The sequence below is a fragment of the Caloenas nicobarica genome, chromosome 1 (assembly GCF_036013445.1).
Source record: "Caloenas nicobarica isolate bCalNic1 chromosome 1, bCalNic1.hap1, whole genome shotgun sequence".
NCBI lineage: Eukaryota > Metazoa > Chordata > Aves > Columbiformes > Columbidae > Caloenas > Caloenas nicobarica.
Genome location: NC_088245.1, coordinates 127,979 through 153,028, shown reverse-complemented (window position 1 = coordinate 153,028; position 25,050 = coordinate 127,979). Strand labels below are relative to the sequence as shown.

Here is a 25,050-nt window from a genome sequence, read left to right as displayed (position 1 = left end):
CGTGAGGGGCCCCAAACTGCCCCCAGGATTGGAGGTTTGACCTCCCCAGTGCCCAGCACAGCGGCACAATCACTTCTCTAGTCCTGCTGGCCACACTATTCTTGATACAAGCCAGGATGCTGGTGGCCTCTTGGCCGCCTGGGCACACGCTGGCTCATGTTCAGCCGCTGGCACCAACACCCCCAGGGCCTTTTCTGCGAGGCGCTTTCCAGCCGCTCTTCCCCAGCCTGCAGCGTTCGCGGGGTTGTTGTGGCCCAAGTGCAGGACCCGGCAACTCGGCCTGGTTGAACCTCAGACAATTGGCCTCAAAGCCCCCTGTGTATAGAAAGGATTTAAAAAGTCAATCGCGCTTGATATATTTCTGAAGAAATAAAGATATAAAAGCACTTCCAACAGCTGCCTCTCTCCCGCTTCTCCATTTCCCCCTTTTCCCACCGCAATTTGGGGCCGGCTCCCCTAAGTAGGGAGTTTACCCTGTGGGGCCGCAGGCACGGAGCGGGAGGCGTCGCCACGGCACAAAAACGTCCCGGACACCCTGAATCTGGGTCCGCAACGGCGGGAGGGCGGGAAGGGGTGGGGGAATAAAATTAAAAAGAACAATTTTGGGGAAAACAGGCACCCAAGCATTCCCGCCGGCTGCTCACTGCTGCCGCCTGCTGGCGAAATCGCAGCACTGCGCCAGCAGAGCTGCGCGTGCGCATTGGGCTCCGCGACCGCGCGCCGCGCCGCACTAAGGGCGGGACGTAGAAATCAGGAGAGCAGCGGTCGAACGGGCCGCCGGGAAAGAGAAATAGGAAAGAAAAAGAAAAATACGGAGAAAAATAAAACTAGAGCTAGACACAGGAGAAATAGCAATAGAAGAGGTTGGGCAGAAATAGAACAGAAGCAAAAGCCGCGCCGAGTACGCAAATCGGCTCGGGGTGTGGGCGGAGAGGTGAGTGGGCGGAGAGGTGAGTGGGCGGGGCGAATGCAAATCTGGATGCGGATCGTGCCAATCAGATCGCGGACAGGAAACAAGGGGCGGGGCGCGCGGGGACGAGGGCCGGCGTGACGAGGGGCGGGGAGAATGCAAATTAGAGGCGGGCATACACCAATCGCGTACCCGAGAGGCCGAAGGGGCCGCTGGGAGGCTCGTCGCGGGGCGTCTCCGGGCGCGGCGAGAGTCGGTGCCCGCGGACCCCGGTGGAACCGTGGGCGAGAGTGAGGGGAGTAGAGCGGGAAAGGCGCTCGGGCGTGGGTGCGGCGCGGCGCGGCGGGAGTGACCGCGAGGTCGGAGGGTCTGGAAGAGGATGGGGCGGTGCGGCGGAGGGGGTGGGGCATCGCTTCTCGGCCTTTTGGCTAAGATCAAGTGTAGTATCTGTTCTTATCAGTTTAATATCTGATACGTCCTCGATGAGAGGACTTTATATTAAACGGATTTTTGGGCCTGGGAGTCGGATCCGGAGCTTGCTCCCTCCGCTCCACGCATCGTCCCGGTATTGCAGTGCCTCCGGGAACGGTGCACCCCACCCCGGTGGGGATCCTTTCGTGGTTGAAGACAGAGCGAAGGGGCGCCGGGTGCGGGGCTCGCGGGCGTTGTGCGTGGAGTGGAGCGTGTGGTGTGTCTGGCGTTCTTTGGCCCGTCGGAGGGGCATTGTCGGGGCTGATCCGGTGCGGGTTTCCTGGCGTAGGCCGGGTCTCCAGAGCGGGTTCTCCGCTGCGGGCTGTCCCGGTGACTCGTCTGCTGTGGGTGGTCCCGGGCGGACCCTCCAGCGCGGATCACCCCCGCCCGCGGCCGCCCGTGCACCTTGTTATTTCCACATCACCCTCGCGTGTCCGTGTCCGTCTCCCGTCCCCCTCTGCGTCTCCTTCCCTCCCCAAGCGGTTTCTCTCCGAATGTGCCCCGCGCGCGTTCTTTCCCCCGTGACACTCCCCCGTCCTTTGCCCTCCGCTCTCGGGTCCTCGCTCCCTCCTCTCTCCCCTCCAGCCCCCATATTCTGCACCGCCCCCCCATAGCCGCTCTGCCTGCGGACCCCTGTGGCGCCGCCTGCACCCCTCAAACCGCCCGTTGTCTCCCCCCGCAATTCTCTGCACCCCAGTCCCGCCGCTGTTGTTCTCATCGGGAATTTGGGCTTTGCAATTGCTTTCATTTCCGTCCCTCCTCGGTGTTTGTTTCTATGTTGTTCCGTTTTCCCTGCTGCCGTTCGGCCAAAGGGCGGAACTGCAGCTCCGGCTCCGCGATGTGCGGTGGGTCCCCGCGCTCCAGGCTGCTGCGGGCGCGGCCGAGCCCCGAGCCGAGCGACCCCTGGGGTGGAGCGGCCTCGGGACAGCGCTGCCCCGGGCGCGGGGGGTTTGGGGCCGAGCCCGTGTCCGGCCGGGGCGAGCAGGGGCGGCCTCGTCCCATCCCCGGCAATGAAGAAGCGCTGCCCCGCCTGTGCTGGTGCTGCCCGCAGGACGGGGCCGGGCGCTCCGCAGCTCCCAGCGCTCCCCAAACTGCGTGTGGGGCCCGGGGGTGCGGGGCTGGGGGCGGGGCTGAGCTCCCCCCAGCCCTCAGCATCGCACGCGGGGGTGCAAGGGGCCAGAAAGCAGCTGCTGGGGGCCAGAAACGGAGACGGAGATTTCTGTTCCTGGGGCTTGCAAACAGTCTTAGGCAGTGGATTTTGGGGCTCAGAAACAGCTGGAGTTGTGCGGCCTCAGGCTCAGGAATAGAGGTCAAATCTTGCGTTTTTGGGACTGGAGAACAGGCTCAGCAGCTGGGGTTGGGCTCAGAAATGGGCACTAGGGGAGCTGGTTTGGGCCAAAAGCCAAAGCCGGTTTGGCTGGTTTTGTAGGGGGTGGGAGGGCAGTGGGCGCTGCAGGGGAGAGCAGGGACTGGGCAGGGGCATGGACCTCCCAGAGGTGGGGGTCCGGTGGTGTCCGACGCCAGAGTTCAGGAGGCCGACGTGCTGATACTGAAAAGCTGGCAAAAAGATCCCTTAACACTGCTTTGAAAGTGTTAAGAGGCAGCGCTTTTATTGCAGGGTGCTGGACACTCAGAGGATCGTTCCTCTGATCGAGTGTGCGCATGATTTGCACTTCTTGGCATTTATTACCTATACCTGTTGCGTATTCATCTGTTTATACTAATTAGATAATGCATTAAACATAAATTATTTACATAGACCCGCCCCTTGCCGGAAGTTCATCTTTGGTATTCCAGAGTGTTCATCAGGGGTCTCTAATGTCCCCGTTGTCTTCACAGCCTGGTGCCCCCCCCTCTCGCCCCAGTGTCGGCTTCTTAACCTGATTTCTTGAACAAGCATACTGTCATTTTGTGCTGCTACTCAGTGCGAGTCTTGTAGCTCTTTCTTCATTTAGTGGAATATTCCACTTTCCCAGCTTGCAAGCCAAGGACACCCCGCTTTGCCTCAAGTCCAGTCTCTGCAGAGCTGTTGTTTCTTTGTTAGGTTTCTGTTACATTAGGCCTAGTCTTGCTACGTTAGGCCTAGTCTTGTCACATGATGGCTAGAGGTTCCTAAAAGATTTTTTGTCTTTGTACACAGCTTGGAATAGTTAACTGATCATACAAACTCAGTAGTATTTATACAATGTATAACTATGGTGTTTAATCCTAACACTCGGCTTTTCACAGCAATTGGTTTACAACCTTGTAGGAACTGTAGGAACAGCTGGAGCTTGTCAGGAGAAGGAGCTGAAGGAACTGGAGCTTCAGTCAGCCAGCACTGCAGTGAGCAGGAGCTGGAGTGAGAGGGGCTGTGTGCTGCCTCGAGTGTGCATCGGCCAGAGCAAAATCACCTGCGGCTGCAATGAGCAGGAGCTGCAACGAGCTGGGGTGTCTGTTCGTGGCAGCCCCCGAGGACCGGGCTGTGCTCCCGGCACAGCTGCGGAGCGGCCGGTGCAGGCAGGGCTGTCCCCAGCAGGAGCTCTGGGCAGCACGGAGGTGAGTTCATTCTGCCCGTGGGCAGCCGGCCTCTCGCTCGGGGTTAAATCCACGCCTGCTCTGCTGCGTGCAGCCGTACTCGCGGGGATGCCCGTGGCTCCTCATCAGAACAACAAAGTGTGCGTGGGCATCCCGAGGTTGTGCTCTGGGTCTGAGACCGTGTGTGTTTTTGCTGCTGGAAGATGGAACAAAGCACGTGCCTGTTAAGTGTAAGGAAAGTTGGAAGCTGGGGGGACCCTAAGCAGGCTGGTGGCCGGTTTAGAAGATCTTGAATCATAGAATCATTTCGGTTGGAAGAGACCCTGAGGATCATCGAGTCCAGCCATAACCTAACGTAACTCTAGCACTAAACCATGTCCCTAAGGAACTTGTCTAAACACCTTTTACGCTCCTCCAGGGACGGTGACTCCAGCACTGCCCTGGGCAGCCTGTTCCAACGCCCGACAGCCCTTTGGGGAAGAAATTGGTCCCCAGATCCAACCTCAACCTCCCCTGGCGCAACTCGAGGCCGTTTCCTCTGCTCCTGGCGCTTGTTCCTGGGGAGCGGAGCCCAACCCCCCCCCCCCCACCCCGCCCCGGCTCCAAGCTCCTTTCAGGCAGGTCAGAGATCAGAAGGTCTCCCCTCAGCTCCTGTTCTCCAGCTGAACCCCCAGCTCCCTCAGCCGCTCCCATCGCACTTGTGCTCCAGCCCCTTCCCCAGCTCCGTTCCCTTCTCTCAACTCGCTCCAGCACCTCAAGGCCTTTCTTGGCGTGAGGGGCCCCAAACTGCCCCCAGGATTGGAGGTTTGACCTCCCCAGTGCCCAGCACAGCGGCACAATCACTTCTCTAGTCCTGCTGGCCACACTATTCTTGATACAAGCCAGGATGCTGGTGGCCTCTTGGCCGCCTGGGCACACGCTGGCTCATGTTCAGCCGCTGGCACCAACACCCCCAGGGCCTTTTCTGCGAGGCGCTTTCCAGCCGCTCTTCCCCAGCCTGCAGCGTTCGCGGGGTTGTTGTGGCCCAAGTGCAGGACCCGGCAACTCGGCCTGGTTGAACCTCAGACAATTGGCCTCAAAGCCCCCTGTGTATAGAAAGGATTTAAAAAGTCAATCGCGCTTGATATATTTCTGAAGAAATAAAGATATAAAAGCACTTCCAACAGCTGCCTCTCTCCCGCTTCTCCATTTCCCCCTTTTCCCACCGCAATTTGGGGCCGGCTCCCCTAAGTAGGGAGTTTACCCTGTGGGGCCGCAGGCACGGAGCGGGAGGCGTCGCCACGGCACAAAAACGTCCCGGACACCCTGAATCTGGGTCCGCAACGGCGGGAGGGCGGGAAGGGGTGGGGGAATAAAATTAAAAAGAACAATTTTGGGGAAAACAGGCACCCAAGCATTCCCGCCGGCTGCTCACTGCTGCCGCCTGCTGGCGAAATCGCAGCACTGCGCCAGCAGAGCTGCGCGTGCGCATTGGGCTCCGCGACCGCGCGCCGCGCCGCACTAAGGGCGGGACGTAGAAATCAGGAGAGCAGCGGTCGAACGGGCCGCCGGGAAAGAGAAATAGGAAAGAAAAAGAAAAATACGGAGAAAAATAAAACTAGAGCTAGAAACAGGAGAAATAGCAATAGAAGAGGTTGGGCAGAAATAGAACAGAAGCAAAAGCCGCGCCGAGTACGCAAATCGGCTCGGGGTGTGGGCGGAGAGGTGAGTGGGCGGAGAGGTGAGTGGGCGGGGCGAATGCAAATCTGGATGCGGATCGTGCCAATCAGATCGCGGACAGGAAACAAGGGGCGGGGCGCGCGGGGACGAGGGCCGGCGTGACGAGGGGCGGGGAGAATGCAAATTAGAGGCGGGCATACACCAATCGCGTACCCGAGAGGCCGAAGGGGCCGCTGGGAGGCTCGTCGCGGGGCGTCTCCGGGCGCGGCGAGAGTCGGTGCCCGCGGACCCCGGTGGAACCGTGGGCGAGAGTGAGGGGAGTAGAGCGGGAAAGGCGCTCGGGCGTGGGTGCGGCGCGGCGCGGCGGGAGTGACCGCGAGGTCGGAGGGTCTGGAAGAGGATGGGGCGGTGCGGCGGAGGGGGTGGGGCATCGCTTCTCGGCCTTTTGGCTAAGATCAAGTGTAGTATCTGTTCTTATCAGTTTAATATCTGATACGTCCTCGATGAGAGGACTTTATATTAAACGGATTTTTGGGCCTGGGAGTTGGATCCGGAGCTTGCTCCCTCCGCTCCACGCATCGTCCCGGTATTGCAGTGCCTCCGGGAACGGTGCACCCCACCCCGGTGGGGATCCTTTCGTGGTTGAAGACAGAGCGAAGGGGCGCCGGGTGCGGGGCTCGCGGGCGTTGTGCGTGGAGTGGAGCGTGTGGTGTGTCTGGCGTTCTTTGGCCCGTCGGAGGGGCATTGTCGGGGCTGATCCGGTGCGGGTTTCCTGGCGTAGGCCGGGTCTCCAGAGCGGGTTCTCCGCTGCGGGCTGTCCCGGTGACTCGTCTGCTGTGGGTGGTCTCGGGCGGACCCTCCAGCGCGGATCACCCCCGCCCGCGGCCGCCCGTGCACCTTGTTATTTCCACATCACCCTCGCGTGTCCGTGTCCGTCTCCCGTCCCCCTCTGCGTCTCCTTCCCTCCCCAAGCGGTTTCTCTCCGAATGTGCCCCGCGCGCGTTCTTTCCCCCGTGACACTCCCCCGTCCTTTGCCCTCCGCTCTCGGGTCCTCGCTCCCTCCTCTCTCCCCTCCAGCCCCCATATTCTGCACCGCCCCCCCATAGCCGCTCTGCCTGCGGACCCCTGTGGCGCCGCCTGCACCCCTCAAACCGCCCGTTGTCTCCCCCCGCAATTCTCTGCACCCCAGTCCCGCCGCTGTTGTTCTCATCGGGAATTTGGGCTTTGCAATTGTTTTCATTTCCGTCCCTCCTCGGTGTTTGTTTCTATGTTGTTCCGTTTTCCCTGCTGCCGTTCGGCCAAAGGGCGGAACTGCAGCTCCGGCTCCGCGATGTGCGGTGGGTCCCCGCGCTCCAGGCTGCTGCGGGCGCGGCCGAGCCCCGAGCCGAGCGACCCCTGGGGTGGAGCGGCCTCGGGACAGCGCTGCCCCGGGCGCGGGGGGTTTGGGGCCGAGCCCGTGTCCGGCCGGGGCGAGCAGGGGCGGCCTCGTCCCATCCCCGGCAATGAAGAAGCGCTGCCCCGCCTGTGCTGGTGCTGCCCGCAGGACGGGGCCGGGCGCTCCGCAGCTCCCAGCGCTCCCCAAACTGCGTGTGGGGCCCGGGGGTGCGGGGCTGGGGGCGGGGCTGAGCTCCCCCCAGCCCTCAGCATCGCACGCGGGGGTGCAAGGGGCCAGAAAGCAGCTGCTGGGGGCCAGAAACGGAGACGGAGATTTCTGTTCCTGGGGCTTGCAAACAGTCTTAGGCAGTGGATTTTGGGGCTCAGAAACAGATGGAGTTGTGCGGCCTCAGGCTCAGGAATAGAGGTCAAATCTTGCGTTTTTGGGACTGGAGAACAGGCTCAGCAGCTGGGGTTGGGCTCAGAAATGGGCACTAGGGGAGCTGGTTTGGGCCAAAAGCCAAAGCCGGTTTGGCTGGTTTTGTAGGGGGTGGGAGGGCAGTGGGCGCTGCAGGGGAGAGCAGGGACTGGGCAGGGGCATGGACCTCCCAGAGGTGGGGGTCCGGTGGTGTCCGACGCCAGAGTTCAGGAGGCCGACGTGCTGATACTGAAAAGCTGGCAAAAAGATCCCTTAACACTGCTTTGAAAGTGTTAAGAGGCAGCGCTTTTATTGCAGGGTGCTGGACACTCAGAGGATCGTTCCTCTGATCGAGTGTGCGCATGATTTGCACTTCTTGGCATTTATTACCTATACCTGTTGCGTATTCATCTGTTTATACTAATTAGATAATGCATTAAACATAAATTATTTACATAGACCCGCCCCTTGCCGGAAGTTCATCTTTGGTATTCCAGAGTGTTCATCAGGGGTCTCTAATGTCCCCGTTGTCTTCACAGCCTGGTGCCCCCCCCTCTCGCCCCAGTGTCGGCTTCTTAACCTGATTTCTTGAACAAGCATACTGTCATTTTGTGCTGCTACTCAGTGCGAGTCTTGTAGCTCTTTCTTCATTTAGTGGAATATTCCACTTTCCCAGCTTGCAAGCCAAGGACACCCCGCTTTGCCTCAAGTCCAGTCTCTGCAGAGCTGTTGTTTCTTTGTTAGGTTTCTGTTACATTAGGCCTAGTCTTGCTACGTTAGGCCTAGTCTTGTCACATGATGGCTAGAGGTTCCTAAAAGATTTTTTGTCTTTGTACACAGCTTGGAATAGTTAACTGATCATACAAACTCAGTAGTATTTATACAATGTATAACTATGGTGTTTAATCCTAACACTCGGCTTTTCACAGCAATTGGTTTACAACCTTGTAGGAACTGTAGGAACAGCTGGAGCTTGTCAGGAGAAGGAGCTGAAGGAACTGGAGCTTCAGTCAGCCAGCACTGCAGTGAGCAGGAGCTGGAGTGAGAGGGGCTGTGTGCTGCCTCGAGTGTGCATCGGCCAGAGCAAAATCACCTGCGGCTGCAATGAGCAGGAGCTGCAACGAGCTGGGGTGTCTGTTCGTGGCAGCCCCCGAGGACCGGGCTGTGCTCCCGGCACAGCTGCGGAGCGGCCGGTGCAGGCAGGGCTGTCCCCAGCAGGAGCTCTGGGCAGCACGGAGGTGAGTTCATTCTGCCCGTGGGCAGCCGGCCTCTCGCTCGGGGTTAAATCCACGCCTGCTCTGCTGCGTGCAGCCGTACTCGCGGGGATGCCCGTGGCTCCTCATCAGAACAACAAAGTGTGCGTGGGCATCCCGAGGTTGTGCTCTGGGTCTGAGACCGTGTGTGTTTTTGCTGCTGGAAGATGGAACAAAGCACGTGCCTGTTAAGTGTAAGGAAAGTTGGAAGCTGGGGGGACCCTAAGCAGGCTGGTGGCCGGTTTAGAAGATCTTGAATCATAGAATCATTTCGGTTGGAAGAGACCCTGAGGATCATCGAGTCCAGCCATAACCTAACGTAACTCTAGCACTAAACCATGTCCCTAAGGAACTTGTCTAAACACCTTTTACGCTCCTCCAGGGACGGTGACTCCAGCACTGCCCTGGGCAGCCTGTTCCAACGCCCGACAGCCCTTTGGGGAAGAAATTGGTCCCCAGATCCAACCTCAACCTCCCCTGGCGCAACTCGAGGCCGTTTCCTCTGCTCCTGGCGCTTGTTCCTGGGGAGCGGAGCCCGACCCCCCCCCCCCCACCCCGCCCCGGCTCCAAGCTCCTTTCAGGCAGGTCAGAGATCAGAAGGTCTCCCCTCAGCTCCTGTTCTCCAGCTGAACCCCCAGCTCCCTCAGCCGCTCCCATCGCACTTGTGCTCCAGCCCCTTCCCCAGCTCCGTTCCCTTCTCTCAACTCGCTCCAGCACCTCAAGGCCTTTCTTGGCGTGAGGGGCCCCAAACTGCCCCCAGGATTGGAGGTTTGACCTCCCCAGTGCCCAGCACAGCGGCACAATCACTTCTCTAGTCCTGCTGGCCACACTATTCTTGATACAAGCCAGGATGCTGGTGGCCTCTTGGCCGCCTGGGCACACGCTGGCTCATGTTCAGCCGCTGGCACCAACACCCCCAGGGCCTTTTCTGCGAGGCGCTTTCCAGCCGCTCTTCCCCAGCCTGCAGCGTTCGCGGGGTTGTTGTGGCCCAAGTGCAGGACCCGGCAACTCGGCCTGGTTGAACCTCAGACAATTGGCCTCAAAGCCCCCTGTGTATAGAAAGGATTTAAAAAGTCAATCGCGCTTGATATATTTCTGAAGAAATAAAGATATAAAAGCACTTCCAACAGCTGCCTCTCTCCCGCTTCTCCATTTCCCCCTTTTCCCACCGCAATTTGGGGCCGGCTCCCCTAAGTAGGGAGTTTACCCTGTGGGGCCGCAGGCACGGAGCGGGAGGCGTCGCCACGGCACAAAAACGTCCCGGACACCCTGAATCTGGGTCCGCAACGGCGGGAGGGCGGGAAGGGGTGGGGGAATAAAATTAAAAAGAACAATTTTGGGGAAAACAGGCACCCAAGCATTCCCGCCGGCTGCTCACTGCTGCCGCCTGCTGGCGAAATCGCAGCACTGCGCCAGCAGAGCTGCGCGTGCGCATTGGGCTCCGCGACCGCGCGCCGCGCCGCACTAAGGGCGGGACGTAGAAATCAGGAGAGCAGCGGTCGAACGGGCCGCCGGGAAAGAGAAATAGGAAAGAAAAAGAAAAATACGGAGAAAAATAAAACTAGAGCTAGACACAGGAGAAATAGCAATAGAAGAGGTTGGGCAGAAATAGAACAGAAGCAAAAGCCGCGCCGAGTACGCAAATCGGCTCGGGGTGTGGGCGGAGAGGTGAGTGGGCGGGGCGAATGCAAATCTGGATGCGGATCGTGCCAATCAGATCGCGGACAGGAAACAAGGGGCGGGGCGCGCGGGGACGAGGGCCGGCGTGACGAGGGGCGGGGAGAATGCAAATTAGAGGCGGGCATACACCAATCGCGTACCCGAGAGGCCGAAGGGGCCGCTGGGAGGCTCGTCGCGGGGCGTCTCCGGGCGCGGCGAGAGTCGGTGCCCGCGGACCCCGGTGGAACCGTGGGCGAGAGTGAGGGGAGTAGAGCGGGAAAGGCGCTCGGGCGTGGGTGCGGCGCGGCGCGGCGGGAGTGACCGCGAGGTCGGAGGGTCTGGAAGAGGATGGGGCGGTGCGGCGGAGGGGGTGGGGCATCGCTTCTCGGCCTTTTGGCTAAGATCAAGTGTAGTATCTGTTCTTATCAGTTTAATATCTGATACGTCCTCGATGAGAGGACTTTATATTAAACGGATTTTTGGGCCTGGGAGTTGGATCCGGAGCTTGCTCCCTCCGCTCCACGCATCGTCCCGGTATTGCAGTGCCTCCGGGAACGGTGCACCCCACCCCGGTGGGGATCCTTTCGTGGTTGAAGACAGAGCGAAGGGGCGCCGGGTGCGGGGCTCGCGGGCGTTGTGCGTGGAGTGGAGCGTGTGGTGTGTCTGGCGTTCTTTGGCCCGTCGGAGGGGCATTGTCGGGGCTGATCCGGTGCGGGTTTCCTGGCGTAGGCCGGGTCTCCAGAGCGGGTTCTCCGCTGCGGGCTGTCCCGGTGACTCGTCTGCTGTGGGTGGTCCCGGGCGGACCCTCCAGCGCGGATCACCCCCGCCCGCGGCCGCCCGTGCACCTTGTTATTTCCACATCACCCTCGCGTGTCCGTGTCCGTCTCCCGTCCCCCTCTGCGTCTCCTTCCCTCCCCAAGCGGTTTCTCTCCGAATGTGCCCCGCGCGCGTTCTTTCCCCCGTGACACTCCCCCGTCCTTTGCCCTCCGCTCTCGGGTCCTCGCTCCCTCCTCTCTCCCCTCCAGCCCCCATATTCTGCACCGCCCCCCCATAGCCGCTCTGCCTGCGGACCCCTGTGGCGCCGCCTGCACCCCTCAAACCGCCCGTTGTCTCCCCCCGCAATTCTCTGCACCCCAGTCCCGCCGCTGTTGTTCTCATCGGGAATTTGGGCTTTGCAATTGTTTTCATTTCCGTCCCTCCTCGGTGTTTGTTTCTATGTTGTTCCGTTTTCCCTGCTGCCGTTCGGCCAAAGGGCGGAACTGCAGCTCCGGCTCCGCGATGTGCGGTGGGTCCCCGCGCTCCAGGCTGCTGCGGGCGCGGCCGAGCCCCGAGCCGAGCGACCCCTGGGGTGGAGCGGCCTCGGGACAGCGCTGCCCCGGGCGCGGGGGGTTTGGGGCCGAGCCCGTGTCCGGCCGGGGCGAGCAGGGGCGGCCTCGTCCCATTCCCGGCAATGAAGAAGCGCTGCCCCGCCTGTGCTGGTGCTGCCCGCAGGACGGGGCCGGGCGCTCCGCAGCTCCCAGCGCTCCCCAAACTGCGTGTGGGGCCCGGGGGTGCGGGGCTGGGGGCGGGGCTGAGCTCCCCCCAGCCCTCAGCATCGCACGCGGGGGTGCAAGGGGCCAGAAAGCAGCTGCTGGGGGCCAGAAACGGAGACGGAGATTTCTGTTCCTGGGGCTTGCAAACAGTCTTAGGCAGTGGATTTTGGGGCTCAGAAACAGATGGAGTTGTGCGGCCTCAGGCTCAGGAATAGAGGTCAAATCTTGCGTTTTTGGGACTGGAGAACAGGCTCAGCAGCTGGGGTTGGGCTCAGAAATGGGCACTAGGGGAGCTGGTTTGGGCCAAAAGCCAAAGCCGGTTTGGCTGGTTTTGTAGGGGGTGGGAGGGCAGTGGGCGCTGCAGGGGAGAGCAGGGACTGGGCAGGGGCATGGACCTCCCAGAGGTGGGGGTCCGGTGGTGTCCGACGCCAGAGTTCAGGAGGCCGACGTGCTGATACTGAAAAGCTGGCAAAAAGATCCCTTAACACTGCTTTGAAAGTGTTAAGAGGCAGCGCTTTTATTGCAGGGTGCTGGACACTCAGAGGATCGTTCCTCTGATCGAGTGTGCGCATGATTTGCACTTCTTGGCATTTATTACCTATACCTGTTGCGTATTCATCTGTTTATACTAATTAGATAATGCATTAAACATAAATTATTTACATAGACCCGCCCCTTGCCGGAAGTTCATCTTTGGTATTCCAGAGTGTTCATCAGGGGTCTCTAATGTCCCCGTTGTCTTCACAGCCTGGTGCCCCCCCCTCTCGCCCCAGTGTCGGCTTCTTAACCTGATTTCTTGAACAAGCATACTGTCATTTTGTGCTGCTACTCAGTGCGAGTCTTGTAGCTCTTTCTTCATTTAGTGGAATATTCCACTTTCCCAGCTTGCAAGCCAAGGACACCCCGCTTTGCCTCAAGTCCAGTCTCTGCAGAGCTGTTGTTTCTTTGTTAGGTTTCTGTTACATTAGGCCTAGTCTTGCTACGTTAGGCCTAGTCTTGTCACATGATGGCTAGAGGTTCCTAAAAGATTTTTTGTCTTTGTACACAGCTTGGAATAGTTAACTGATCATACAAACTCAGTAGTATTTATACAATGTATAACTATGGTGTTTAATCCTAACACTCGGCTTTTCACAGCAATTGGTTTACAACCTTGTAGGAACTGTAGGAACAGCTGGAGCTTGTCAGGAGAAGGAGCTGAAGGAACTGGAGCTTCAGTCAGCCAGCACTGCAGTGAGCAGGAGCTGGAGTGAGAGGGGCTGTGTGCTGCCTCGAGTGTGCATCGGCCAGAGCAAAATCACCTGCGGCTGCAATGAGCAGGAGCTGCAACGAGCTGGGGTGTCTGTTCGTGGCAGCCCCCGAGGACCGGGCTGTGCTCCCGGCACAGCTGCGGAGCGGCCGGTGCAGGCAGGGCTGTCCCCAGCAGGAGCTCTGGGCAGCACGGAGGTGAGTTCATTCTGCCCGTGGGCAGCCGGCCTCTCGCTCGGGGTTAAATCCACGCCTGCTCTGCTGCGTGCAGCCGTACTCGCGGGGATGCCCGTGGCTCCTCATCAGAACAACAAAGTGTGCGTGGGCATCCCGAGGTTGTGCTCTGGGTCTGAGACCGTGTGTGTTTTTGCTGCTGGAAGATGGAACAAAGCACGTGCCTGTTAAGTGTAAGGAAAGTTGGAAGCTGGGGGGACCCTAAGCAGGCTGGTGGCCGGTTTAGAAGATCTTGAATCATAGAATCATTTCGGTTGGAAGAGACCCTGAGGATCATCGAGTCCAGCCATAACCTAACGTAACTCTAGCACTAAACCATGTCCCTAAGGAACTTGTCTAAACACCTTTTACGCTCCTCCAGGGACGGTGACTCCAGCACTGCCCTGGGCAGCCTGTTCCAACGCCCGACAGCCCTTTGGGGAAGAAATTGGTCCCCAGATCCAACCTCAACCTCCCCTGGCGCAACTCGAGGCCGTTTCCTCTGCTCCTGGCGCTTGTTCCTGGGGAGCGGAGCCCGACCCCCCCCCCCCCATCCCGCCCCGGCTCCAAGCTCCTTTCAGGCAGGTCAGAGATCAGAAGGTCTCCCCTCAGCTCCTGTTCTCCAGCTGAACCCCCAGCTCCCTCAGCCGCTCCCATCGCACTTGTGCTCCAGCCCCTTCCCCAGCTCCGTTCCCTTCTCTCAACTCGCTCCAGCACCTCAAGGCCTTTCTTGGCGTGAGGGGCCCCAAACTGCCCCCAGGATTGGAGGTTTGACCTCCCCAGTGCCCAGCACAGCGGCACAATCACTTCTCTAGTCCTGCTGGCCACACTATTCTTGATACAAGCCAGGATGCTGGTGGCCTCTTGGCCGCCTGGGCACACGCTGGCTCATGTTCAGCCGCTGGCACCAACACCCCCAGGGCCTTTTCTGCGAGGCGCTTTCCAGCCGCTCTTCCCCAGCCTGCAGCGTTCGCGGGGTTGTTGTGGCCCAAGTGCAGGACCCGGCAACTCGGCCTGGTTGAACCTCAGACAATTGGCCTCAAAGCCCCCTGTGTATAGAAAGGATTTAAAAAGTCAATCGCGCTTGATATATTTCTGAAGAAATAAAGATATAAAAGCACTTCCAACAGCTGCCTCTCTCCCGCTTCTCCATTTCCCCCTTTTCCCACCGCAATTTGGGGCCGGCTCCCCTAAGTAGGGAGTTTACCCTGTGGGGCCGCAGGCACGGAGCGGGAGGCGTCGCCACGGCACAAAAACGTCCCGGACACCCTGAATCTGGGTCCGCAACGGCGGGAGGGCGGGAAGGGGTGGGGGAATAAAATTAAAAAGAACAATTTTGGGGAAAACAGGCACCCAAGCATTCCCGCCGGCTGCTCACTGCTGCCGCCTGCTGGCGAAATCGCAGCACTGCGCCAGCAGAGCTGCGCGTGCGCATTGGGCTCCGCGACCGCGCGCCGCGCCGCACTAAGGGCGGGACGTAGAAATCAGGAGAGCAGCGGTCGAACGGGCCGCCGGGAAAGAGAAATAGGAAAGAAAAAGAAAAATACGGAGAAAAATAAAACTAGAGCTAGAAACAGGAGAAATAGCAATAGAAGAGGTTGGGCAGAAATAGAACAGAAGCAAAAGCCGCGCCGAGTACGCAAATCGGCTCGGGGTGTGGGCGGAGAGGTGAGTGGGCGGAGAGGTGAGTGGGCGGGGCGAATGCAAATCTGGATGCGGATCGTGCCAATCAGATCGCGGACAGGAAACAAGGGGCGGGGCGCGCGGGGACGAGGGCCGGCGTGACGAGGGGCGGGGAGAATGCAAATTAGAGGCGGGCATACACCAATCGCGTACCCGAGAGGCCGAAGGGGCCGCTGGGAGGCTCGTCGCGGGGCGTCTCCGGGCGCGGCGAGAGTCGGTGCCCGCGGACCCCGGTGGAACCGTGGGCGAGAGTGAGGGGAGTAGAGCGGGAAAGGCGCTCGGGCGTGGGTGCGGCGCGGCGCGGCGGGAGTGACCGCGAGGTCGGAGGGTCTGGAAGAGGATGGGGCGGTGCGGCGGAGGGGGTGGGGCATCGCTTCTCGGCCTTTTGGCTAAGATCAAGTGTAGTATCTGTTCTTATCAGTTTAATATCTGATACGTCCTCGATGAGAGGACTTTATATTAAACGGATTTTTGGGCCTGGGAGTTGGATCCGGAGCTTGCTCCCTCCGCTCCACGCATCGTCCCGGTATTGCAGTGCCTCCGGGAACGGTGCACCCCACCCCGGTGGGGATCCTTTCGTGGTTGAAGACAGAGCGAAGGGGCGCCGGGTGCGGGGCTCGCGGGCGTTGTGCGTGGAGTGGAGCGTGTGGTGTGTCTGGCGTTCTTTGGCCCGTCGGAGGGGCATTGTCGGGGCTGATCCGGTGCGGGTTTCCTGGCGTAGGCCGGGTCTCCAGAGCGGGTTCTCCGCTGCGGGCTGTCCCGGTGACTCGTCTGCTGTGGGTGGTCCCGGGCGGACCCTCCAGCGCGGATCACCCCCGCCCGCGGCCGCCCGTGCACCTTGTTATTTCCACATCACCCTCGCGTGTCCGTGTCCGTCTCCCGTCCCCCTCTGCGTCTCCTTCCCTCCCCAAGCGGTTTCTCTCCGAATGTGCCCCGCGCGCGTTCTTTCCCCCGTGACACTCCCCCGTCCTTTGCCCTCCGCTCTCGGGTCCTCGCTCCCTCCTCTCTCCCCTCCAGCCCCCATATTCTGCACCGCCCCCCCATAGCCGCTCTGCCTGCGGACCCCTGTGGCGCCGCCTGCACCCCTCAAACCGCCCGTTGTCTCCCCCCGCAATTCTCTGCACCCCAGTCCCGCCGCTGTTGTTCTCATCGGGAATTTGGGCTTTGCAATTGCTTTCATTTCCGTCCCTCCTCGGTGTTTGTTTCTATGTTGTTCCGTTTTCCCTGCTGCCGTTCGGCCAAAGGGCGGAACTGCAGCTCCGGCTCCGCGATGTGCGGTGGGTCCCCGCGCTCCAGGCTGCTGCGGGCGCGGCCGAGCCCCGAGCCGAGCGACCCCTGGGGTGGAGCGGCCTCGGGACAGCGCTGCCCCGGGCGCGGGGGGTTTGGGGCCGAGCCCGTGTCCGGCCGGGGCGAGCAGGGGCGGCCTCGTCCCATCCCCGGCAATGAAGAAGCGCTGCCCCGCCTGTGCTGGTGCTGCCCGCAGGACGGGGCCGGGCGCTCCGCAGCTCCCAGCGCTCCCCAAACTGCGTGTGGGGCCCGGGGGTGCGGGGCTGGGGGCGGGGCTGAGCTCCCCCCAGCCCTCAGCATCGCACGCGGGGGTGCAAGGGGCCAGAAAGCAGCTGCTGGGGGCCAGAAACGGAGACGGAGATTTCTGTTCCTGGGGCTTGCAAACAGTCTTAGGCAGTGGATTTTGGGGCTCAGAAACAGATGGAGTTGTGCGGCCTCAGGCTCAGGAATAGAGGTCAAATCTTGCGTTTTTGGGACTGGAGAACAGGCTCAGCAGCTGGGGTTGGGCTCAGAAATGGGCACTAGGGGAGCTGGTTTGGGCCAAAAGCCAAAGCCGGTTTGGCTGGTTTTGTAGGGGGTGGGAGGGCAGTGGGCGCTGCAGGGGAGAGCAGGGACTGGGCAGGGGCATGGACCTCCCAGAGGTGGGGGTCCGGTGGTGTCCGACGCCAGAGTTCAGGAGGCCGACGTGCTGATACTGAAAAGCTGGCAAAAAGATCCCTTAACACTGCTTTGAAAGTGTTAAGAGGCAGCGCTTTTATTGCAGGGTGCTGGACACTCAGAGGATCGTTCCTCTGATCGAGTGTGCGCATGATTTGCACTTCTTGGCATTTATTACCTATACCTGTTGCGTATTCATCTGTTTATACTAATTAGATAATGCATTAAACATAAATTATTTACATAGACCCGCCCCTTGCCGGAAGTTCATCTTTGGTATTCCAGAGTGTTCATCAGGGGTCTCTAATGTCCCCGTTGTCTTCACAGCCTGGTGCCCCCCCCTCTCGCCCCAGTGTCGGCTTCTTAACCTGATTTCTTGAACAAGCATACTGTCATTTTGTGCTGCTACTCAGTGCGAGTCTTGTAGCTCTTTCTTCATTTAGTGGAATATTCCACTTTCCCAGCTTGCAAGCCAAGGACACCCCGCTTTGCCTCAAGTCCAGTCTCTGCAGAGCTGTTGTTTCTTTGTTAGGTTTCTGTTACATTAGGCCTAGTCTTGCTACGTTAGGCCTAGTCTTGTCACATGATGGCTAGAGGTTCCTAAAAGATTTTTTGTCTTTGTACACAGCTTGGAATAGTTAACTGATCATACAAACTCAGTAGTATTTATACAATGTATAACTATGGTGTTTAATCCTAACACTCGGCTTTTCACAGCAATTGGTTTACAACCTTGTAGGAACTGTAGGAACAGCTGGAGCTTGTCAGGAGAAGGAGCTGAAGGAACTGGAGCTTCAGTCAGCCAGCACTGCAGTGAGCAGGAGCTGGAGTGAGAGGGGCTGTGTGCTGCCTCGAGTGTGCATCGGCCAGAGCAAAATCACCTGCGGCTGCAATGAGCAGGAGCTGCAACGAGCTGGGGTGTCTGTTCGTGGCAGCCCCCGAGGACCGGGCTGTGCTCCCGGCACAGCTGCGGAGCGGCCGGTGCAGGCAGGGCTGTCCCCAGCAGGAGCTCTGGGCAGCACGGAGGTGAGTTCATTCTGCCCGTGGGCAGCCGGCCTCTCGCTCGGGGTTAAATCCACGCCTGCTCTGCTGCGTGCAGCCGTACTCGCGGGGATGCCCGTGGCTCCTCATCAGAACAACAAAGTGTGCGTGGGCATCCCGAGGTTGTGCTCTGGGTCTGAGACCGTGTGTGTTTTTGCTGCTGGAAGATGGAACAAAGCACGTGCCTGTTAAGTGTAAGGAAAGTTGGAAGCTGGGGGGACCCTAAGCAGGCTGGTGGCCGGTTTAGAAGATCTTGAATCATAGAATCATTTCGGTTGGAAGAGACCCTGAGGATCATCGAGTCCAGCCATAACCTAACGTAACTCTAGCACTAAACCATGTCCCTAAGGAACTTGTCTAAACACCTTTTACGCTCCTCCAGGGACGGTGACTCCAGCACTGCCCTGGGCAGCCTGTTCCAACGCCCGACAGCCCTTTGGGGAAGAAATTGGTCCCCAGATCCAACCTCAACCTCCCCTGGCGCAACTCGAGGCCGTTTCCTCTGCTCCTGGCGCTTGTTCCTGGGGAGCGGAGCCCGACCCCCCCCCCCCACCCCGCCCCGGCTCCAAGCTCCTTTCAGGCAGGTCAGAGATCAGGTGGTCTCCCCTCAGCTCCTGTTCTCCAGCTGAACCCCCAGCTCCCTCAGCCGCTCCCATCGCACTTGTGCTCCAGCCCCTTCCCCAGCTCCGTTCCCTTCTCTCAACTCGCTCCAGCACCTCAAGGCCTTTCTTGGCGTGAGGGGCCCCAAACTGCCCCCAGGATTGGAGGTTTGACCTCCCCAGTGCCCAGCACAGCGGCACAATCACTTCTCTAGTCCTGCTGGCCACACTATTCTTGATACAAGCCAGGATGCTGGTGGCCTCTTGGCCGCCTGGGCACACGCTGGCTCATGTTCAGCCGCTGGCACCAACACCCCCAGGGCCTTTTCTGCGAGGCGCTTTCCAGCCGCTCTTCCCCAGCCTGCAGCGTTCGCGGGGTTGTTGTGGCCCAAGTGCAGGACCCGGCAACTCGGCCTGGTTGAACCTCAGACAATTGGCCTCAAAGCCCCCTGTGTATAGAAAGGATTTAAAAAGTCAATCGCGCTTGATATATTTCTGAAGAAATAAAGATATAAAAGCACTTCCAACAGCTGCCTCTCTCCCGCTTCTCCATTTCCCCCTTTTCCCACCGCAATTTGGGGCCGGCTCCCCTAAGTAGGGAGTTTACCCTGTGGGGCCGCAGGCACGGAGCGGGAGGCGTCGCCACGGCACAAAAACGTCCCGGACACCCTGAATCTGGGTCCGCAACGGCGGGAGGGCGGGAAGGGGTGGGGGAATAAAATTAAAAAGAACAATTTTGGGGAAAACAGGCACCCAAGCATTCCCGCCGGCTGCTCACTGCTGCCGCCTGCTGGCGAAATCGCAGCACTGCGCCAGCAGAGCTGCGCGTGCGCATTGGGCTCCGCGACCGCGCGCCGCGCCGCACTAAGGGCGGGACGTAGAAATCAGGAGAGCAGCGGTCGAACGGGCCGCCGGGAAAGAGAAATAGGAAAGAAAAAGAAAAATACGGAGAAAAATAAAACTAGAGCTAGACACAGGAGAAATAGCAATAGAAGAGGTTGGGCAGAAATAGAACAGAAGCAAAAGCCGCGCCGAGTACGCAAATCGGCTCGGGGTGTGGGCGGAGAGGTGAGTGGGCGGGGCGAATGCAAATCTGGATGCGGATCGTGCCAATCAGATCGCGGACAGGAAACAAGGGGCGGGGCGCGCGGGGACGAGGGCCGGCGTGACGAGGGGCGGGGAGAATGCAAATTAGAGGCGGGCATACACCAATCGCGTACCCGAGAGGCCGAAGGGGCCGCTGGGAGGCTCGTCGCGGGGCGTCTCCGGGCGCGGCGAGAGTCGGTGCCCGCGGACCCCGGTGGAACCGTGGGCGAGAGTGAGGGGAGTAGAGCGGGAAAGGCGCTCGGGCGTGGGTGCGGCGCGGCGCGGCGGGAGTGACCGCGAGGTCGGAGGGTCTGGAAGAGGATGGGGCGGTGCGGCGGAGGGGGTGGGGCATCGCTTCTCGGCCTTTTGGCTAAGATCAAGTGTAGTATCTGTTCTTATCAGTTTAATATCTGATACGTCCTCGATGAGAGGACTTTATATTAAACGGATTTTTGGGCCTGGGAGTTGGATCCGGAGCTTGCTCCCTCCGCTCCACGCATCGTCCCGGTATTGCAGTGCCTCCGGGAACGGTGCACCCCACCCCGGTGGGGATCCTTTCGTGGTTGAAGACAGAGCGAAGGGGCGCCGGGTGCGGGGCTCGCGGGCGTTGTGCGTGGAGTGGAGCGTGTGGTGTGTCTGGCGTTCTTTGGCCCGTCGGAGGGGCATTGTCGGGGCTGATCCGGTGCGGGTTTCCTGGCGTAGGCCGGGTCTCCAGAGCGGGTTCTCCGCTGCGGGCTGTCCCGGTGACTCGTCTGCTGTGGGTGGTCCCGGGCGGACCCTCCAGCGCGGATCACCCCCGCCCGCGGCCGCCCGTGCACCTTGTTATTTCCACATCACCCTCGCGTGTCCGTGTCCGTCTCCCGTCCCCCTCTGCGTCTCCTTCCCTCCCCAAGCGGTTTCTCTCCGAATGTGCCCCGCGCGCGTTCTTTCCCCCGTGACACTCCCCCGTCCTTTGCCCTCCGCTCTCGGGTCCTCGCTCCCTCCTCTCTCCCCTCCAGCCCCCATATTCTGCACCGCCCCCCCATAGCCGCTCTGCCTGCGGACCCCTGTGGCGCCGCCTGCACCCCTCAAACCGCCCGTTGTCTCCCCCCGCAATTCTCTGCACCCCAGTCCCGCCGCTGTTGTTCTCATCGGGAATTTGGGCTTTGCAATTGCTTTCATTTCCGTCCCTCCTCGGTGTTTGTTTCTATGTTGTTCCGTTTTCCCTGCTGCCGTTCGGCCAAAGGGCGGAACTGCAGCTCCGGCTCCGCGATGTGCGGTGGGTCCCCGCGCTCCAGGCTGCTGCGGGCGCGGCCGAGCCCCGAGCCGAACGACCCCTGGGGTGGAGCGGCCTCGGGACAGCGCTGCCCCGGGCGCGGGGGGTTTGGGGCCGAGCCCGTGTCCGGCCGGGGCGAGCAGGGGCGGCCTCGTCCCATCCCCGGCAATGAAGAAGCGCTGCCCCGCCTGTGCTGGTGCTGCCCGCAGGACGGGGCCGGGCGCTCCGCAGCTCCCAGCGCTCCCCAAACTGCGTGTGGGGCCCGGGGGTGCGGGGCTGGGGGCGGGGCTGAGCTCCCCCCAGCCCTCAGCATCGCACGCGGGGGTGCAAGGGGCCAGAAAGCAGCTGCTGGGGGCCAGAAACGGAGACGGAGATTTCTGTTCCTGGGGCTTGCAAACAGTCTTAGGCAGTGGATTTTGGGGCTCAGAAACAGATGGAGTTGTGCGGCCTCAGGCTCAGGAATAGAGGTCAAATCTTGCGTTTTTGGGACTGGAGAACAGGCTCAGCAGCTGGGGTTGGGCTCAGAAATGGGCACTAGGGGAGCTGGTTTGGGCCAAAAGCCAAAGCCGGTTTGGCTGGTTTTGTAGGGGGTGGGAGGGCAGTGGGCGCTGCAGGGGAGAGCAGGGACTGGGCAGGGGCATGGACCTCCCAGAGGTGGGGGTCCGGTGGTGTCCGACGCCAGAGTTCAGGAGGCCGACGTGCTGATACTGAAAAGCTGGCAAAAAGATCCCTTAACACTGCTTTGAAAGTGTTAAGAGGCAGCGCTTTTATTGCAGGGTGCTGGACACTCAGAGGATCGTTCCTCTGATCGAGTGTGCGCATGATTTGCACTTCTTGGCATTTATTACCTATACCTGTTGCGTATTCATCTGTTTATACTAATTAGATAATGCATTAAACATAAATTATTTACATAGACCCGCCCCTTGCCGGAAGTTCATCTTTGGTATTCCAGAGTGTTCATCAGGGGTCTCTAATGTCCCCGTTGTCTTCACAGCCTGGTGCCCCCCCCTCTCGCCCCAGTGTCGGCTTCTTAACCTGATTTCTTGAACAAGCATACTGTCATTTTGTGCTGCTACTCAGTGCGAGTCTTGTAGCTCTTTCTTCATTTAGTGGAATATTCCACTTTCCCAGCTTGCAAGCCAAGGACACCCCGCTTTGCCTCAAGTCCAGTCTCTGCAGAGCTGTTGTTTCTTTGTTAGGTTTCTGTTACATTAGGCCTAGTCTTGCTACGTTAGGCCTAGTCTTGTCACATGATGGCTAGAGGTTCCTAAAAGATTTTTTGTCTTTGTACACAGCTTGGAATAGTTAACTGATCATACAAACTCAGTAGTATTTATACAATGTATAACTATGGTGTTTAATCCTAACACTCGGCTTTTCACAGCAATTGGTTTACAACCTTGTAGGAACTGTAGGAACAGCTGGAGCTTGTCAGGAGAAGGAGCTGAAGGAACTGGAGCTTCAGTCAGCCAGCACTGCAGTGAGCAGGAGCTGGAGTGAGAGGGGCTGTGTGCTGCCTCGAGTGTGCATCGGCCAGAGCAAAATCACCTGCGGCTGCAATGAGCAGGAGCTGCAACGAGCTGGGGTGTCTGTTCGTGGCAGCCCCCGAGGACCGGGCTGTGCTCCCGGCACAGCTGCGGAGCGGCCGGTGCAGGCAGGGCTGTCCCCAGCAGGAGCTCTGGGCAGCACGGAGGTGAGTTCATTCTGCCCGTGGGCAGCCGGCCTCTCGCTCGGGGTTAAATCCACGCCTGCTCTGCTGCGTGCAGCCGTACTCGCGGGGATGCCCGTGGCTCCTCATCAGAACAACAAAGTGTGCGTGGGCATCCCGAGGTTGTGCTCTGGGTCTGAGACCGTGTGTGTTTTTGCTGCTGGAAGATGGAACAAAGCACGTGCCTGTTAAGTGTAAGGAAAGTTGGAAGCTGGGGGGACCCTAAGCAGGCTGGTGGCCGGTTTAGAAGATCTTGAATCATAGAATCATTTCGGTTGGAAGAGACCCTGAGGATCATCGAGTCCAGCCATAACCTAACGTAACTCTAGCACTAAACCATGTCCCTAAGGAACTTGTCTAAACACCTTTTACGCTCCTCCAGGGACGGTGACTCCAGCACTGCCCTGGGCAGCCTGTTCCAACGCCCGACAGCCCTTTGGGGAAGAAATTGGTCCCCAGATCCAACCTCAACCTCCCCTGGCGCAACTCGAGGCCGTTTCCTCTGCTCCTGGCGCTTGTTCCTGGGGAGCGGAGCCCGACCCCCCCCCCCCCACCCCGCCCCGGCTCCAAGCTCCTTTCAGGCAGGTCAGAGATCAGAAGGTCTCCCCTCAGCTCCTGTTCTCCAGCTGAACCCCCAGCTCCCTCAGCCGCTCCCATCGCACTTGTGCTCCAGCCCCTTCCCCAGCTCCGTTCCCTTCTCTCAACTCGCTCCAGCACCTCAAGGCCTTTCTTGGCGTGAGGGGCCCCAAACTGCCCCCAGGATTGGAGGTTTGACCTCCCCAGTGCCCAGCACAGCGGCACAATCACTTCTCTAGTCCTGCTGGCCACACTATTCTTGATACAAGCCAGGATGCTGGTGGCCTCTTGGCCGCCTGGGCACACGCTGGCTCATGTTCAGCCGCTGGCACCAACACCCCCAGGGCCTTTTCTGCGAGGCGCTTTCCAGCCGCTCTTCCCCAGCCTGCAGCGTTCGCGGGGTTGTTGTGGCCCAAGTGCAGGACCCGGCAACTCGGCCTGGTTGAACCTCAGACAATTGGCCTCAAAGCCCCCTGTGTATAGAAAGGATTTAAAAAGTCAATCGCGCTTGATATATTTCTGAAGAAATAAAGATATAAAAGCACTTCCAACAGCTGCCTCTCTCCCGCTTCTCCATTTCCCCCTTTTCCCACCGCAATTTGGGGCCGGCTCCCCTAAGTAGGGAGTTTACCCTGTGGGGCCGCAGGCACGGAGCGGGAGGCGTCGCCACGGCACAAAAACGTCCCGGACACCCTGAATCTGGGTCCGCAACGGCGGGAGGGCGGGAAGGGGTGGGGGAATAAAATTAAAAAGAACAATTTTGGGGAAAACAGGCACCCAAGCATTCCCGCCGGCTGCTCACTGCTGCCGCCTGCTGGCGAAATCGCAGCACTGCGCCAGCAGAGCTGCGCGTGCGCATTGGGCTCCGCGACCGCGCGCCGCGCCGCACTAAGGGCGGGACGTAGAAATCAGGAGAGCAGCGGTCGAACGGGCCGCCGGGAAAGAGAAATAGGAAAGAAAAAGAAAAATACGGAGAAAAATAAAACTAGAGCTAGACACAGGAGAAATAGCAATAGAAGAGGTTGGGCAGAAATAGAACAGAAGCAAAAGCCGCGCCGAGTACGCAAATCGGCTCGGGGTGTGGGCGGAGAGGTGAGTGGGCGGGGCGAATGCAAATCTGGATGCGGATCGTGCCAATCAGATCGCGGACAGGAAACAAGGGGCGGGGCGCGCGGGGACGAGGGCCGGCGTGACGAGGGGCGGGGAGAATGCAAATTAGAGGCGGGCATACACCAATCGCGTACCCGAGAGGCCGAAGGGGCCGCTGGGAGGCTCGTCGCGGGGCGTCTCCGGGCGCGGCGAGAGTCGGTGCCCGCGGACCCCGGTGGAACCGTGGGCGAGAGTGAGGGGAGTAGAGCGGGAAAGGCGCTCGGGCGTGGGTGCGGCGCGGCGCGGCGGGAGTGACCGCGAGGTCGGAGGGTCTGGAAGAGGATGGGGCGGTGCGGCGGAGGGGGTGGGGCATCGCTTCTCGGCCTTTTGGCTAAGATCAAGTGTAGTATCTGTTCTTATCAGTTTAATATCTGATACGTCCTCGATGAGAGGACTTTATATTAAACGGATTTTTGGGCCTGGGAGTTGGATCCGGAGCTTGCTCCCTCCGCTCCACGCATCGTCCCGGTATTGCAGTGCCTCCGGGAACGGTGCACCCCACCCCGGTGGGGATCCTTTCGTGGTTGAAGACAGAGCGAAGGGGCGCCGGGTGCGGGGCTCGCGGGCGTTGTGCGTGGAGTGGAGCGTGTGGTGTGTCTGGCGTTCTTTGGCCCGTCGGAGGGGCATTGTCGGGGCTGATCCGGTGCGGGTTTCCTGGCGTAGGCCGGGTCTCCAGAGCGGGTTCTCCGCTGCGGGCTGTCCCGGTGACTCGTCTGCTGTGGGTGGTCCCGGGCGGACCCTCCAGCGCGGAT

At 60.0% G+C, this 25,050-nt stretch overlaps 6 non-coding genes across 6 annotated transcripts; all 6 read left to right on the top strand.

The window, feature by feature from the left end:
* Positions 1–1,318: 1,318 nt before the first annotated feature.
* LOC135984627 (U2 spliceosomal RNA) lies at positions 1,319–1,509 on the top strand. The gene has a single exon (XR_010605673.1). It is a non-coding gene; the product is annotated as a U2 spliceosomal RNA (small nuclear RNA).
* A 4,477-nt stretch (positions 1,510–5,986) lies between these two features.
* LOC135984623 (U2 spliceosomal RNA) lies at positions 5,987–6,177 on the top strand. Its single transcript, XR_010605670.1, has one exon. It is a non-coding gene; the product is annotated as a U2 spliceosomal RNA (small nuclear RNA).
* A 4,461-nt stretch (positions 6,178–10,638) lies between these two features.
* On the top strand, positions 10,639–10,829 carry LOC135984622 (U2 spliceosomal RNA). Its single transcript, XR_010605669.1, has one exon. It is a non-coding gene; the product is annotated as a U2 spliceosomal RNA (small nuclear RNA).
* Positions 10,830–15,306: 4,477 nt separating this feature from the next.
* LOC135984621 (U2 spliceosomal RNA) lies at positions 15,307–15,497 on the top strand. Its single transcript, XR_010605668.1, has one exon. It is a non-coding gene; the product is annotated as a U2 spliceosomal RNA (small nuclear RNA).
* Positions 15,498–19,957: 4,460 nt separating this feature from the next.
* On the top strand, positions 19,958–20,148 carry LOC135984620 (U2 spliceosomal RNA). The gene has a single exon (XR_010605667.1). It is a non-coding gene; the product is annotated as a U2 spliceosomal RNA (small nuclear RNA).
* Positions 20,149–24,609: 4,461 nt separating this feature from the next.
* On the top strand, positions 24,610–24,800 carry LOC135984619 (U2 spliceosomal RNA). The gene has a single exon (XR_010605666.1). It is a non-coding gene; the product is annotated as a U2 spliceosomal RNA (small nuclear RNA).
* The last annotated feature ends 250 nt before the right edge of the window (positions 24,801–25,050 follow it).